General features: G+C 44.4%; 2 pseudogenes; both read left to right on the top strand.

Annotated features, from left to right (window-relative positions):
- The first annotated feature begins 317 nt into the window (after window positions 1-317).
- LOC147436055 (uncharacterized) lies at window positions 318-6,544 on the top strand (annotated as a pseudogene).
- A 2,738-nt stretch (window positions 6,545-9,282) lies between these two features.
- LOC147436054 (uncharacterized) lies at window positions 9,283-13,529 on the top strand (annotated as a pseudogene).
- Window positions 13,530-16,959: the final 3,430 nt, after the last annotated feature.

The following is a 16,959-nucleotide window of genomic DNA, read 5'->3' as shown; positions in this document are numbered from 1 at the left end:
CCTTAGGGCTACACTGTGCACTCAAGTAGATTTAGGTTAATTCTCTTGCTCTTAGCATTCCCCTGCACACACAGCAGAGAGAGATTATGACCAAAGTCATATTGCAAGTGCTCCCACTTTGCTGTGTGAGAGAGAGAGAGAGAGAGAGAGAGAGAGAGAGATGACTAGACTTCCCGAGCACATTGGCAATTTGCGCTCCCTCATAAACCTAGATCTCAGCGGGTGTCTAAATCTGGAAAAGCTTCCTTCTCCATTCGCAACATCATCTCTCTTCAAGCTTTGGTATTGAATGGATGTTTGAAGCTAGTAGAGCCCCCATGTATATCGGGGCATTGAAATCTTTGAAAGTATTGGAATTGAAGAACTGCAGGCAGCTGCAGAGGCTTCCAGACTCTCTAGAAAGCATCTCATCGCTAGAAAGTCTCATGTTATCCAACTGTGAAAATCTCGAGCAGCTCCCGGAGAAGATTGGAAGTTTGCAATCCTTGGCAATATTAGACTTGAAGCGATGCAAAAAGCTGGAAAAGCTTCCCGAGTCCATTAACAGTATACTCCAGTTTCAGTTTTTGAGATCTTCAATCAATACAAATGGATGGCTGTGAGGATTTGGTGGAGCTCCCGGAGAAGTTCGGAGATAGCTTGCAGTCCTTGGAAGTATTGAACTTAAGCGGCCACAGAAAGTTGAAGAAGCTACCCGATTCCATTTGCAGCGTGAGTTCTCTCAAGATCCTGAATTTGGAAGGTGTGAGAGTTTGGTGGAGCTCCCGGAGAAGCTTGGAGCCGACAGCTTGCAATCTAGCTTGACAGAACTGGACCTAACAGACTACAAAGAGCTGCAGAAGCTGCCTGATTCCATTTGCAGTTTGTGTTCTCTCAAGATCCTGAAATTGGGGGGGTGTGGGAGCTTGGAGGAGCTCCCGGAGAAGCTCGGAGCTGAAAGCTTGCAATCCAGCTTGAAAAAACTAAACTTAAGGGGTTGCACAAAATATAAGAAGATGCTTGAATCCATTTGTAGCATTACTACTCTCGAGATCTTAAATTTGAGAGGGTGTGGGAGCTTGGTGGAGCTCCCAGAGAATCTCGGAGCTGATAGCTGGATAGTATTGGGGTGCAAAAAGCTAAAGAATCTGGCTGATTCCATTTACAGCATCATTTCTCTCAAGGAATTGTATTTGGAAAGTTGTCACAGTTTGGCGGATATTCAGCAGATTGGACGATTGCAGATTGGACAGTTGCAATCGCTTGAATGTTTACACTTCTCTGGATTGGCGAGAAAGTTTCCTCATCATTCCATTTTCAGCATCAATTCGACTCGTAAGACTCTGAGCTTGGTTGACTATGAGAATTTGATGGAGCTCTCGGAGCACATTGGACAGTTGAGATCGCTGAAGATCTTGAGGTTATAGGATGTGGTGGAGCTGCCCGACTTGAAATTGCTGAAGACCAGTTGGGGCTTATTAAGAGGATGCAGAAAGCTGGAGAAGCTGCCCGACTCCATCCCCTTAATCTTTCTTTTGCGATTACTTCTTGTTGGGGGCAGCGGCAATAAGCGCTCTCTCTCTCTCTCTCTCTCTCTCTCTCTCTCTCGGCCTCTCGGCCATGCTCTCTGTCTCTCTCACAAGAACATGTGTCAATTTACAGAAGACACCTCAGAATCTGCGCATTTTCATGCACTCTTCGCCCAAGCGTCTCCCTCCCCTCAAAGCTAAACAGAATGCTCCCGTCCGGCTGATGATAACTATCGGGGTGCTAGCCACCGTGGCAAACCCCCCCTTTGTCCAGCATGGCGAGTACCTTTCCAACGTGGTAGGTCTTGACAGAACACTGTTAACAGAACACTGCTACCTATACTGTTCACTCTCTCCCTCAGGATCAATATCGACCCTCACCCCGTGTAACACGAGTCTTCATGACTCTTCAACACCTGTGTGTGGGCGCACGCTTTTCGGCAATTCTATCTCTTCCTAGCCTGGAGCCTGCGTAGGATTTATTCCACGATTTAATTAAATGGCCCATCGCGTTGATAAGACCACACTCAAAGAGACACTGAACCTAGAACACATCACACCCACCTAAACCAACGCTCTATTGCCGTAGGCCCTACTAGCGGGTTAGAAAAAAACATATTTCCTAACCTAAGAAAATAAGGGCATAGGGTAAAGGGGCCATTAAAAAACCAGGGCCCTTTCATGGGACACTTTTTTGGGACAAAAGATTAAGACAAAGAGTAAACCATTGTTAGTCCAGTTGAAAGGGAAAATTTACAACGTGAAAATAAAGACGGACGGGACCCTTTCTGTTTCATTATAAGATTCTTTCGCGTACATAACAAAAGAAATATGATGTTCCAACATGGTCACGATCTGCTTCAAATCCAACGTCTTGAACTGACCCTAACTTCTCTTCCCTCCCGTCCATGATCTGATGCATACTGACCCACCATCTGCACACTAACAACCTTCATCAGCAACTTTAATTTCTCAAATAGAATAACTGCACTATTAAACAAGAACAGATAGCGTTGCAGCCAACAACATCAGCCCACACACACACACACTCCTACAGCTCTACAACATCAACTCACACACCCCCATACAAGGTCTAATTTCATCACCATCACCCTTTCCTGTTGTAATGACAGATGAGTTACAGCCAGCAACATCAATCCACACACACACACACACCCCTTCAGCTCTGCAACATCAGCTCACAAACACTCCCCTACAACCTCAGCTTTCATCACCCTTCAACATGTTATACCCACTGTCCTGCTCTTATGACAGTTTGAGGCAGGACAACATTATCCCAGTTTCAGCAAGTTTGTGACGGCAGTTTGAACTCTACTTAACACACCTTTAAGACATTACTTCCCATCACAAACCACTTCAATGCATGCAGACAATTTCTCCAACGACTTTTGAAAAGAGATGCCAATTAGAACATTATGGCCTCAACTGCTCCTTGTGAATGCAAGGCATGTCTAATTGACAGACACCCACAACTCGAAGGTCTTCTTTGTACATCTCTCTTGTTGCACAAGAACGGGGGAAGGGTTTGTTGTTGTGGCAAAGTGCATGTCCTACCGATTTTCATGTGCAAACTTCCTCGCAGAAAGGCTCCATTCGTGACACCCAAGCATCCAACCTCATCTCCTAAACCAAAGGAAGCCCACAGTCCCAAACATCCAACCTCATCCCTTAAACCAAAGGAGGACCACAGTCCCAAAACTACTCCACCCAAGCCCCCTCCCAAAAGAAAGTTCTCAGTCAAGGAATACTCTCGACTTTTGGAAAACATTTCAGATTGACTTTGTTTCAAACTACCTTGGAGTAAGTCTCTTTTTACCCTCTTATTTCTTTGCTTTCAATTTAAGTTCCATCCCACATAATATACTTCCCTAAAGTTTGTTTTTACTTTTACTTCCTAGTCCATATATTTTCAGTTTTGGTTACACCGCAGATAAGATTTATTTCTCTATAGTCAGTTGTTAATTTTTTATCTTTCGAGTTCATGTTCTTTCAGATTTGGCTCTCTTATTTCTGTGCTATCAGTTTCAGTTTTATCCCACATAAGATTTTGCTTTCCTCAACTAACTTTTTACTTCTACTTTCTAGTTCATGTATTTACAGTTTTGGTTACACTGCACATGAGCTCTATTTCACTAAAGTAAGTGGTTTATTTTTTATCTTTACAGTTCATGTTCTTTTAGATTTAGTTCCATGCCACTTAAAATTTACATTCAGAATGTCCTATTCAACAAATAAAATTCTAATTAGTTCCGAATCATGTAAGACTAACCCTGATATTGACATGTGATTCACAGGTATGGCAAAAAGAAAACAGTCCATCGAAGTTTCACCTATCAAAACTAAAGGCAACAATCCACATGTGCCACAACCCAAACAAAATTCCACAGTCACATCCCCGCAGTGGTGCAAAAAGAGAGTAAGATTTACACCAGCACAAAAGTCTACTGTCAGCAATCATTCTTCCCCAAGGGAACATGGAAAAACTTCAAGGAAAAATTATGCCAACAGTTTCACTTCCTCAAAGGTACATGGGAGCAACAGCCACATAAAACCACTATTCTCAGTAACCAGAACTTCTACAAGGAAGAAGCCACCACTTCCTAAACAAGCCAAGCCTCTACCTTCCAGTAAAAAGCCACCACTTCTGAAACAAGACAAGCCTAATTTCCCCAGACAAACATCCACAACTACATCAAGTCACTTGCCCCTTGAAAATGAAGAAGACAACTAGCTAACTACTCAAAAGATCAAAAAGCGCACAGTTTTGACTTGGACAGAACATGACATGGCAAAAGCACTTCAAGCCCAAGAGGAAGGCCTTTCCTTACGCAAGTGTGCTCTTCAATTTGGTATAAGCAGGTCTGCTATTACTAATTGGGAAGAAGGGAGAACCCAAAAGAAGAAAAAAGGACCACCGACACAACTGAGCATTGCAGAAGAAGAAGCTCTCCTTCAATGGATATTTTCGAAGTGTGAGTCTGGGCATGGAGTGTCAGTACTTGATGTAAAGCTGAAGGTTGTTGAAATCTGCTAGACAAGACAGACCACGTTCTCAAACGGTATTCCTGGAAAGAGTTGGTGGGAAGGCTTCCGCAGAAGACATCCTAAGTTAGTGTTTAGAGTGTCAAAGGGATTAGATCAGTCTAGAGCTAACAGATTCAAGCCAGAGATAGTAAAGACACTTCACGAAAACCTTCAGAAGTTATACACAGAGCATTGTTACCCACCTACCAACATTTGGAATGCAGACGAGACCGGATTTCAAGGCTCTAGGGACAAGGGTATGAAGGTGTTAGCGAAGAAAGGAGCAAAAGTAGTGTATGGAATCACCTGTGATTCGCGAGTGGATGACGGTATTGTGTTGTGTGAATGCCGCAGGTCAAGCCATACCATCCTATTATATCTTCAAGGGCAGCCGCATTACTATGAATTATGTTCAGCATTGCGAGCCAGGAGCAGCCATGGCAATGCAAAACAAAGCTTGGATGACAGGGGACCTTTTTCAAGCATGGTTGGAGCATTTTGATAATGCAATAACCCAAACAATGGGCAAGGATTGCAGGCATCTACTTATCCTTGACGGGCATGGAAGTCATGTGTCCCTAGATGTCGTGGCAAAAGCTCATGCTGCTGGAATCGACATAATCACTTTACCCGCCCACACTTCGCACAAGCTTCAGCCTCTAGATGTGAGTGTATTCAAATCATTGAAAGTGCAGTTTCGAAAAGAGAGAGATATTTGGCAGCAGCGAATTGCTTCAAGGCAAGCAACAAAATCAGAACTCGCATCTATAGTGTCTAGAGCTATTCAAACTTCTTTCACGGAACTTAATATTAAGGCCGGCTTTCATGCAACCGGCATATGGCCGTTAGATTCAGCAGTCGTTCGCTTTGATGGCATGCCAGGCACTTACATCAACCTAATTGAAGACTCGACAGGTGGATTGGGGACAAATCTAGGTACTAACATCGATGATAATCCATCTGTAATGCCATGCACACCAATGCATGCGAATAGTGAAGACGAGGCAATTTTTGCCTTGCACAGCATGGCTGCTCAGCTAGATGAGGACATTTTAAGAGAACATGGAGAGATAGAGCAAGTGATGACATTTACACAGCTAATGGAAGAAGGTGATGTTCTCGACTTTCAAAACGGGCCACATGAAATCATGCTTACCAGTTGCGATGTGCATACAGTCAATGTAAATTAGCCAGCATCATCCAGTCTCTTCACTCCTCTAGCAAGCAATAGAGGTTCACACAGTCACTTGAATGCAACAAACCCTGCAAGGTCAAGTTCAACATGGCAGACAAGGGCACAAATTGATGCTGAAAATGCCAATCACAATTTCTCAAAACAACAAAGACAGCCTGCAGATTCCCAGCCAGCCTCATCCAGTCCTTTCACTCCTCTAGGTAATAGAGGTACAAATAGTCACATGAACGAAACAAACACTGCAAGGTCAAGTTCAACAGGGCAGACAGGGACAGAAATTGAAGCTGAAAATGCCATTCATAATTTCTCTATACTACAAAGGCAGCCCGCAGATTCACACATTATTGATCTCTTGCAGATACCATCAACAGATGTATGTGTGAGACAGGTGAATAGAGAGGCCTTCGTCAACTACACCAATAGCTTGATTCTTACTTCCACTCAATACATGGAAAGTATGAAAGCAAAAACCGCAAAAAAGGAAGAGATAGCCAAGGAAAGGGAATCAAAAAGATTGGAGAAGGAGAAGAAAAGAGCACAAGCAGAAGTAGATAAAGAGTCAGCAAAGCAAAGGCGACTTGAAGCACAGCAAGAAAGGCAATCACCTAAATCTTGGAATGTGCAACAACAATTTTTTGAAGCGCGCATGCGCTCTATCTTATGGGAGGGTGGTACTTCACATGGATTATTGTTGAGACCATTACATGTAGACACCATGTATCATGCATTCGCACGCAAGCAGAGAATGGAAAAGTTACGGCATACACGAGAAGCCCAAAAATCTCTTTTGAGATGACTTAACACCTTTTGCTTAGTAGATGTCTCCACTTATGTTCCTTCTCATATATCCTCTTCACCACCATTTTGCCTATCTATCTAGCTCAACCGGATTAGCTTTTCTTAACCCCCCTTATCTACTAGGCTATTTTACTGGTTTTTGGTTCAATTTGTCTTTAACACATGCCAACCCTACCTATGTACCCTTACCAAATGATGAATCCAAATTGCTATGATGAATCCGACTTGATGTATCCAAATGATGTATGTTTCTATTTCATGCCTTATGCTATAACAATACTCTTATGGAAAAAGCTTAACAAGCCTAGCATTGCATTTACATTTAGAAGATGAGAAATTGAAATTGCTGAGTGAGATAGATACTCACATTTACTCAAAGTAGACTGTGACGAGACCCCATGCGAGGACTGTAAACATTGCACAAAGTCACCGCAGCTATAACCCATGAAGAGACCTCCTTTACACTCAAAAGCTCAAGACTGTTAATGTAACGACAGGTGAATAAGAACAGTTTTTGGGTGTAAAGACAACAACTTAGGAGCCTTGTTTTGAGCTACAAGCTCACTCTGCAAGCAGGAGACTACTCAGTTTTACCAAAGCATTGTGATGGAAAGGGGGAGCAGTGAGCACAAAGCTTTGAGAAGATAGGGAGAGGCTATGGCGGAGTGCATGCAGGAACTTCATGCGTCTCTGGCCTCTCATGCAGGAAAATCATGCGCGGTGCAGCCTTTCAAGGCCCTGCGAGGAAGGTCACCATGGGCGGTGCAGCCTTTCAAGGCCTTGCGAAGAAGTGCAGAGGCCTATGACCTCACATGCGAAGTAGCGCAGAGGCCTATGACCTCACATGCACGCATAGAATGCCCTAGGGACACTAATTTGACTGTGTGAGTGTGAGCTCAAGCACAACATCGAAATTGGAGTAGCCCTGTTTATTAGGAGCGTGATTGGCTTAGAGTTAGATAGGGTTAAGACACATGTTTGAATGTGAGTGGCTCTTTAAACATGCCAGATAGGCACATGCATGGTGCCTTGTCATCCTTGCAAAGAGTAACTGCCACCCCAAGATTGCACTGACCAAGGACAAGTGCACGACATCCTCAGTCTTTCTTTTTGCTGCCATTTTTGTTACAAAGGAAATATTGTATTTGATAATTACCCCAGCTCCCTTAGGGTAAATCACTTTCTCCTTATTTCCTCATGTGCAGGGACACATGCCGCTCCAGATCAATACTCTAAATGCCCAAAATTGCAAAATTTTGGACCCCTAAACCACCCTCTCCCTTAGGTGGCCCTAAGATGGCCTCTTTACCCTACTTGAAATTCTCCCGTTTTTTAGGTCAAAATTTGAAGCTTTTACCGGTAATTACACTAAAACTTGTGAGAATTTCCTGGTTTTCTTCAAGGCATGCTCAAAATCTAACCGGGATTTTAAAATTTCAGCTGGTTAAAATACATTGGACCCCAAATTTTTCCTAACTCTGGGCCTTAGCAAGCCGAATCTTTTTGTCAACCTTTTAGTGGTGGATAAAAAGTATTCAAAACAAAGAGCTTATACTGCTTGAAGATTGGACCGTGGATCATAAACAGAAAGCATCGATGAGTATAACTACCATTTTCATCACTTTTCCCATTGGGAGTCTTTGTAGAATGATCTCTTGGTGTTTTCAAGTTTAATCACTATCCCAACATTGGGTGTCATGTGCACCTAATGACTAAATTGCCTAGTTTCAATGGGTTTTTGAATGGGATCATAATGTTTTGAATTGGCATCGTTATGTATGAGAGATTCAACAATATGTGTGTTTGTGTGCAAGCTAGGGGAGAGAGAGAGAGAGAGAGAGAGATTCAAACTTAATTTTTAGGGAAAATAACCAAAATACCCCTCTAATTTGTCGAAATTCTTAAAATACCCTTCAAATTTCAAAAATTCCCAAAATACTCCCAACATTTTGTCATAAATTCTTGAAATGTCCTTCAAATTTTCCAACATGCCCATGGTTGTGAGTTTCTCCAAAAATAAAGTTTTCAAAAGCAGACTTATTGTTTATTATGCAAGATGGGAAAACTAGAATTTGGGTTAGTAATGTCATTATTTTTAGATATAATTACCTTTTTTTGTGAGGTAAATTGTGACAACTTACATTGCACGCGAAACGCTCATAAATGATCTCAATTGTCAAAAAGGAACAAAGATTTGAAAATATTGAACAATCTAACCAAAATAGATACAAGGATATTTTGAGAATGTTTCAAATTTGAAGGGTATTTTGGGAATTTCTACAAATTAGAGGGGTATTTTGATAATTTTCCCTAAGTTTTACTATAGTCTCGTCTTCTTGGTAGCAGGTCACGTGATCTATCACTTTTTTTTTCTCCTTGTTCACCTCCATACTCTTTTCATTTTCTAAACCCACCCTTCACTTATGCACTCCAGATGTTTTGAAAGGAATTTTAATTTTTACAGATTGGGGAGACCTAATGACTTCTGTGTTAAAGCTCCTTGTAGACTATTGCATATTCCTCCAAATCTCTAGTTTTGCAAAAAATAAAATAATTTATCTTATTAATTTACCATGGCAGGCCTCTTGAGTTTATCACTTGTTAATAAAGATATTAGATATAGATATAGATTGACCAAGTAGGATGAAGGCTAGCACTGCTCCATTTCCATCTATTAAGAATTAGAACAAGATACTATTTAATAGGTGGAAATGGAATAGACGGAATATGGATAGCCTATTTGTGTGGCCTATGAGATGGGGGAGGTGAAATATCAGAAGGGTTTGGTGAGGGCAGAGGTTGAGGAGGATGACGATGATGAGGACGAGGGCAGGGTTCGTGAGTGGGAGGAGGGTCTCTCTTCTCTCGCAGATCTCACCTCCCTCTCGCAGTGCCTTATTTCGCCCCAACTCGCTTCTGCCTTCAGCATCACCTCCGCCTCCCCCTCCCCTCTTAGTTCCTCTGCAGATTTTGCCCTCGCTTCCCACGCTGCCTTTTCTTCTCTTCGTAGTGCCCATCATCCATACCCAGATCTTCCCCCAGCCTCTCCTGCCGCTCAATTACGTTCCCCAGCAGCAGATGGCCATGACAACCCTCGCTCAGAGTACCTCAGAAGCTTTGCTGCAATCGCTGCTCGAGATCGACAGTACGAGGAAACTGCATCTCCGCTACATGCCACTAACGGAATTGGTGGCTTCTCTCTGCGGCTCTGTGATTCCAACTCTTTCCCAGCAACTGATGAGCAGTACCAATATGGCAGAGGAGGAGGCGACCCTCAAGAGAATTTTGCTTCCCGGGATGGCGAGCTAAGGGGCTATGATGCAGCTGCTGGCTTTCAACCTGCAGGAGCAGAAGCAGATGGAGATGGCGGCATGCGTGAGAGGAATGCAGAGCATGATGGAGGAGAAGGTGTTGCACGTGCAAATGCACGTCGGCACTGCACATCTGAGGGAAGTGATGTTGCTCCCCGGATGGATGTTGATGGTGAGGCAGATGAGGTTGAATTGACGCCTTCTCCAGCTGAGAATGTACATGGGGAGGCCTTAGCACGCACTATGAAGCGCCCTCGTCTTGTTTGGACGCCCGAGTTGCACAAGAGGTTTGTGGATGCGGTCACTCACCTCGGCGTGCGGACGGCTGTACCAAAAACCATAATGCAGCTTATGAATGTGGAAGGCTTAACAAGGGAGAATGTAGCGAGCCATCTGCAGAAGTATCGGCTATATTTGAAGAGGGTGCAACAAGGGGGTCCGACAGCATCGGACCACCTCTTCTTGATGACTCCGTTACCTCCAGCAAGTGCAAGATTTCAGCCAGGGTTCGTGCAGATGTAAATCAGGTACCGCATTTGCCGTTCACTAGTCCTGTTTCGATCAAAAGAGGGCACATAGCTGGAATGCTGCCAGGGCCTTTACCTCCTATGGATCCATACTCTTACAATGTATATGCAAGACCTACCCATAGAATTTCTCATGGTGACGAGCCGGATGTGCAACGGTGGAGGCAACAACACTGTGACCATACTCAACATGGTCCAAAGAAACAAGTTTACTTTATATTTCTACATTCATAGATATAGGTGTAGTATTTTGTACTTGCTTGTTATCTATTTTCTTCTTTTCTATGGCGGTAGCTTCTGTTTGCTCATTAGACTTGACTGTGTGTGAAACTTCATATACCCCCCATGACCCAACTGTGGGTATACAAGTTCATCGTTTTCATGCGACAATTGCACTAATTAGTTTCGGGCCAATTTCAAGACTAATTTTTGCCTAGTGTTGTGATTTTGGTCCTCGATTAAATTGCAAGTTGATTAATGGCCAATTTTGATTTCTTTTATTCACAGGCCATCATCTTCGGGTTAACATAGAATCCAAAGCTCGTCTGTGTAACCTTGTTTGTTTGGTTTGATGTGCTTAATCGGAGGTGGAGTGTGGGCATAGTGTTGGTGGAGGCTCATCTCATGATGAGGATTTGATAGGCAATATGGTAAATTGTGTCATTGGCCTTCTTGTGATTGCCAGCTTTGTTTTATGGGGTACAGAAAGGACCTGCAGTGTCCTTTCCCCACAATGCAAGTGACCCATTGGCGACCGGCAGAGGCTGGGAGCCATGGGGAGCTGCATTGCGGGGAAAGGACACTGCAGGTCCTTTCCCGACTATCAAGGGGGGGGGGGGGGGGGGGGGGGGGGGGCACTTATGAGCCTCTGCGTGGGAGTAGTTCTAGCCTTGGGGCTGCAGGGAGCAGTGCAAATGCAGGTATTCAGTACACAACCGAACAGTACAGAGGAACTCAAGTTCTAATAATCATGCATTGGCGTGGCAGCTCTTGATGAAAAGTCAAACGGCTGAGGTGGGCGGCATTCTGATTGCTGAGTTGTCAGTACCCTACTGAATTCCAGATGCTGACCTGTATGCCCTTCATTGGCTGAAGTAACAGCACCTGCTGCCTGAAACAATCTCTGTGCTTTGACATTACTACGGCTGAGGTGGCGTCCATCCAACGGCTGCATGCCAAATTCTGCAAAATAAGGGACAGGCAACGGAGGGCTGAGATCCTCTACCCCGTGACCCCCGACCGTCAAAGTCCAGGGTCGGAGGGCAGCAACCTACAGCAGTACATCTACTGCCGATTAAAAGGCGTAATTTCAGGTTGCATGCTGCCGATGCTTGCCAACTCAGCAGCCGGAACGCTTAGAAGCCAATATAGTCTGCAACCTCTATCTTGCAAACACATCAGCCCATGGAATGTTCTGTGGTGCGGACACATCAGCAGGCGGAATGTTGAAAGCGACATGCCATAGTTTTTCTGCAAAATGAAGCAATCGTTGCTTGCCATGTCTGTAGCCAGAATTTTGTCCAAGATGGGGCAATCATTGCATGCCAAGTCAGTTGCTGGAATTTGTCATCTGTCCTGTTGATGGCACTGTCACCTGCACTGTTGACGGCCTACATTATTGATCGTGAGGGTGCAGATGCTATGATATGGCGTGCCCAGGACGGAAGAGGACGCTGGTAGCCCCTTGAGAGCGCTCGTGGCAACCTTTTAAATGCTACTCAAAGCACAGGCTACAGTCCATGGGGACTGAAGATGACTCCTGTAGAGACACAAACAGGCACATCATTGAGGACTAGAGCTCAGGAGTAAGTAGAATGTCGAAGGCATGCTTGTTTTGTGTGTCACGAGTCACAACACTCACATGCATGCAGAACCAACGACGTGTCGACACTGCTTCAACAATCTGCACTGACCCGAGGGTCTGCACGCTGCTGGTTAGACTCATCTGCTCTCTTACCTTGGAGTGGTTTTTAGCGGACCTACATTCTCACTCAGAAGAGCAGCAGAGACCAGATTGACTAGAGCCCACGCAGCATTGGGTAGATTGGAGAGGATGTGTTCGCAGGTTCAGTTTCTGGAGCCTCGGACGAAGCTCTGGCTCTTTGACACCTTGGTGGCTTCATCATTGCTCTATGAGGCTGAGATATGGGGACCTTCATTGGATCACCACGGGAGGCCGGGTCGCACAGACGGATGGGGGAACATGGAGAAACCTCTCGTCTCTATGATCTCGCGGCTCATTAGAGCCAAGGCATCAGTACCATGGGCCATTATCCGAGCAGAGCTAGTGGCCCCCCCACTAGTGGTGGAGGCGCTCACCAGATCAGTCTTCTTCATAAACTGCACATGGGAACTTCTCAGAGACAGATATGCTCGCATAGCACTTGAGTCCTCTCGACAGTCAGCCATACAAGGAGATACAACATGCTGGTATGGGGAGATGACATCATGGTTTCAGGCGCATGGGTTCAGCATAGACAGGCTACCACCATTCCAATACTCATTGGATGCACCATCTCTCATTCTTACATAGTCGGAGATCACCAAGCTCATGCCAAGACCTGACCCAGCTAGACACCAGGAGGACATGGATACAACCAACACAAGAATTGGGCACGAAGATGGCTTTCTATAGAGACCACCTTCTCCAGCTTACGGAAGATGGTTTTGTGACGAGACCAAGATACATGGATACCCACTTGTCTCATGGGATACGATGTGCTATTGGCCAGTTACGCACATCGTCTCACCAGCTGTGGATTGAAACTGGGAGATACAGCCCACGACTGCAAAGGACTACACAACATCGACGGAGGCTACGTCAAAAGATTCGGAGCATGATTGCCAAGTATGCACGACGCCCGATCAAACTACTAACCATGGAGGAAATTGATGAGATTTGCCAACGATCGATGCTAGATCTTTTGTGATTCGGCTATCCCAACAAGCCGCCCATTTTTGCTTAGTTTTTTACTTAGCTCACATTGACCAATCTAGGATCCCATAGTATATATCTTTGTTTTGTACTGTTGTTAGGTTATTTTGTTACTCTGACTTTGTATCAGATCCACCACCTTGTAACTTTCTGGTCTCATAGGTCATTATGGCCTTTTGAAGACGTTAGTATAACATTTCATTTCATTTCTCTCTCTCTCTCTCTCTCTCTCTCTCTCTCTCTCTCTCTCTCTCTCTCTCTCTATTGTGTAGTATACCTCTGTCCCTTCACGTACACACCATGGTGCACCCTGCTCAGGAACAGTGTGCACAAATTACTTGGTGGCAAGAGTTCGATTCCCGATTCAACGCTAGCTACCTCCGCCCGCCCTATTAACAATCAGTCAGACTTCCTACAGAGAGTGATCACTGATCACCACCATTCCCATTCACAGCGTGATCCCCTCCTTCAAGTTTCCCCCCTGCACTATCAACGGCCTGCATTAATCTGCACTGTTGACGGCACTGTAACCTGCATTGTTGATGGCCCTCCTCCCCTGGACTATTGATGGCTGGGAATGGCGTTGCAGTGGCCATTCTTGAAATAATGTGCTCCCACCATGGCTCCCGGCCTGCGCCGGTCGCCATGGGGCCGCCCATTATTTCAAGGAATGGCCATTGTAGGGCCATTCGGTAGGGAATGGTCCCTGTTGACCATTCCCTGTTTTCAGGGCGATTGGAGGACGCCGAGAGCCATTGGCGGGAGCGTTGAACCAGGGAATGGTCAGCAGGGGACCATTCTCGGTTGTCAAAGGTCCAAGGCGGCAAGGGTAGCCAGATAGAGATGTGCGAGCAGATTACAGACATTGAAAGTGATGCGTTGGGTGATTATGTGCAGTGAAAGCGACTTTGCAGATTATGTGTGCTGATGTGCACATGCCAATGATTACTTTCAAAGAAATTGTTCCGCCTGTTGATATGTCAATTATCCAGTTGCTCAGGAAAAAAATTACGGAATTTAATCACTAGTATGTGTACGGTCGAGATGACCTGTCCCCCTTCTCTGGACTTTGACGGAAAGACTACCGGTGTCAAGTTTTTTTTGGTTTTAGTAATATAGCTGGGACTTCAAAGCAGATGTACTAAGTAAGCATAAGTGAAGGAGCCAACTAGGGTAGAGTGGCTCCTTCATCGTAGGGTTGCGGGAGGCAATGAGAGCAAGGCAGCTGCGGTCAACCTTTTCTGCGTTTATCTTCTCTGCGCTAAAACAAAAGTGGGTGTGACCTTGTGCATCCCCCTCGCCCCACTCCCCCCACTGGCACGGGTGTAACCCGGCTCTTAGTAGAATTGCAATGGGTCTCTACGAATCAAGAGAAAATTACGCATTCTCTATTGTTGGTATGGTCCTTCTGTTGGGGGTTCCATCGTTGCAATAGCTCCAATGACCAACAAAATTGTCAATACGGAGGGATGAGCTACCCGACTAGGGCATGGAAACACTCATACGATTAGTAAGCTAATCGTGGCAACACAAATGGTTAACTCTACGAGGTGAGCTTCTCGGCCTATGGAGGAGCTAAGCCACAATGAATGGCACTCTCCACATCCACTTCTCTTCATCTCTAATCAACCCAATTACACATACTAACGATTGCAAGACGCACACAACACTAGTCCTCATTTGCCATTGTGCCATAGTGTTTTGGCATTGTTTATTTTCTCACTTTCTAGTGACATTTTTCTCTAGTTATAGAGGCAACTTTACTGATTTTTTACGAGATTTTATGTGCTTTGTGACAAGTGCTAGAGAGCTATTTTAGCCAAGTTTTGGCTTATGCCTATGTGGTTGTCATTTCTCTTGCACTCTCATTTTGCTTGCACTCTCATTGCATATGGTTACTATTTATGGGTGTTTGTTTCTTGGTTTTTGCATCGAGTTATGCGCTTTATGCAAATTTTCCATAGTTTGGTGGTAGGAGTTTGATTATATAGTTTTCTTTTGCAGTGGGTTGAGCGGTTATACTCTTGTGGACAATACATTTAAACCTTGTTTGGGCTGATCTATAGACTCATTTTGCACTCAATTATGGCATCTTGCAGTGATGGTTTTTCAATGGATACATAGGTTGGTGTATCAAGAAAATATCAGAGATGCAAACATGTGGTTTGCTAGCATTGTGGCAGACTAGGACACATGAGGAGAGGAGGCCACATTGGTGCAGCCGAAGTCGATCGACCATAGAAGATGGCATGGGCCAATATGTGAAGGCTTGCGGAAGCAGGGGAAACTACAAAGATCTTGGGCAGACAGGTAGCAGTGGATGTGTATGAATGATGCGGTTTATAGGCCCAAGAGTGAAATTTAAAGTGGACAAGGACAAGGGGAGGAGTCATGTGAGCAAGAGTGAGAGAGAGAAAGAGAATAGAAGCTTGCCAATGTGGCGGGCCCATGGAAATATGCCTAAAAAATAAGTAGGCCAAGTGTAAGCAATGCAAAAAATTGCTATGGGGAGCTCCAAGTTGACTGCATGAGCAGATGAGCCCAACTTTTTTTCTTTTTTTGGTTGAAACCTCCTATAAGAGGGGTTTTTCCTAGTTGTAAAGGGCTTTTTTGGGCCGATTGAGAAGCTTTTGCCAAGGCGGTTGGTGGAGCCAAGATATGTTGCCGAGGGTTGTGCCAATAGGAATTTCATTGTAGTGGTTGTGATGATGCTAATGGAACCATCATTGCTGTCTCTTGGCATTGATTCCCCCATCCCCTTTCTCTTCTCTACTTGTGTGCGTGTGTTTTCGAGCGTGTGTGACCCCTCGAGGTCTGTTGTGCAAAGGGGGGGGGGGGGGAGAGAGAGAGAGAGAGAGAGAGAGAGAGAGAGAGAGAGAGAGAGATTTTATTATTGTCCTCGAAGGTCAAATATGACCTATGGGACAAAAGTTACATGTGATGTAATATGTGTATGGTTGATGAGTGACTCTCGATGCTCCAAAATTGTGGTGATAAGAGTCGCAATGGAGAGCCCACACTGTGGCTGGGAGAGGAAAGTGTGTAGGTCTAAGTTATGATTGAAAATGTGAGAGAAGAAAGTTTGGATGTGACCAAAAGCTAAACACTCTAGTAGTGTGTGGTACTCAGACTCTTGAACTTGTAGTGAGCATAATGTGCACAATCCATTTGACTCTTTTCCATTGCCCCAACGACCTATCTTGCATCGAAGAAAATGGGAGCTAAGCCAAATGGTTGCAATAGTGCGTATCGCCAACAAGGGGATACGCTCAAGCATGTAAGTGTGAGTACGGTTTCCTCTTTCACCATATGGTACTTATTTTAAGAGAAAATTGTATGGACATTGAACTTTGAATTCCCCTCTTGTTAGACGTATGCTTTCAAATTCATATATTGCTAGATGTTCAATCTTAGAGTTGAGGCTTTGTGAAACTTGTGTATATCCTTTGATGTCTATCATTTGTAGAATGTGTGCTTTTGGTTGAGTATTTTGTGTAGATTAAATGTCAAAAAATTGCAAGAATTGTTTTGATTGAAAAAAACTTGAAATCAAAAGCTTGCTAAAAAACACACTCATGACATGCAGTAGATGGCCTGGCCAAAGTTGCAAAGCAGTTTCACGATGTGGCAGTATAAACGA

Source organism: Adiantum capillus-veneris, chromosome 18, assembly GCF_014529385.1.
Source record: "Adiantum capillus-veneris isolate H3 chromosome 18, ASM1452938v2, whole genome shotgun sequence".
NCBI lineage: Eukaryota > Viridiplantae > Streptophyta > Polypodiopsida > Polypodiales > Pteridaceae > Adiantum > Adiantum capillus-veneris.
This window is presented reverse-complemented; position numbering and strand designations above follow the sequence as displayed.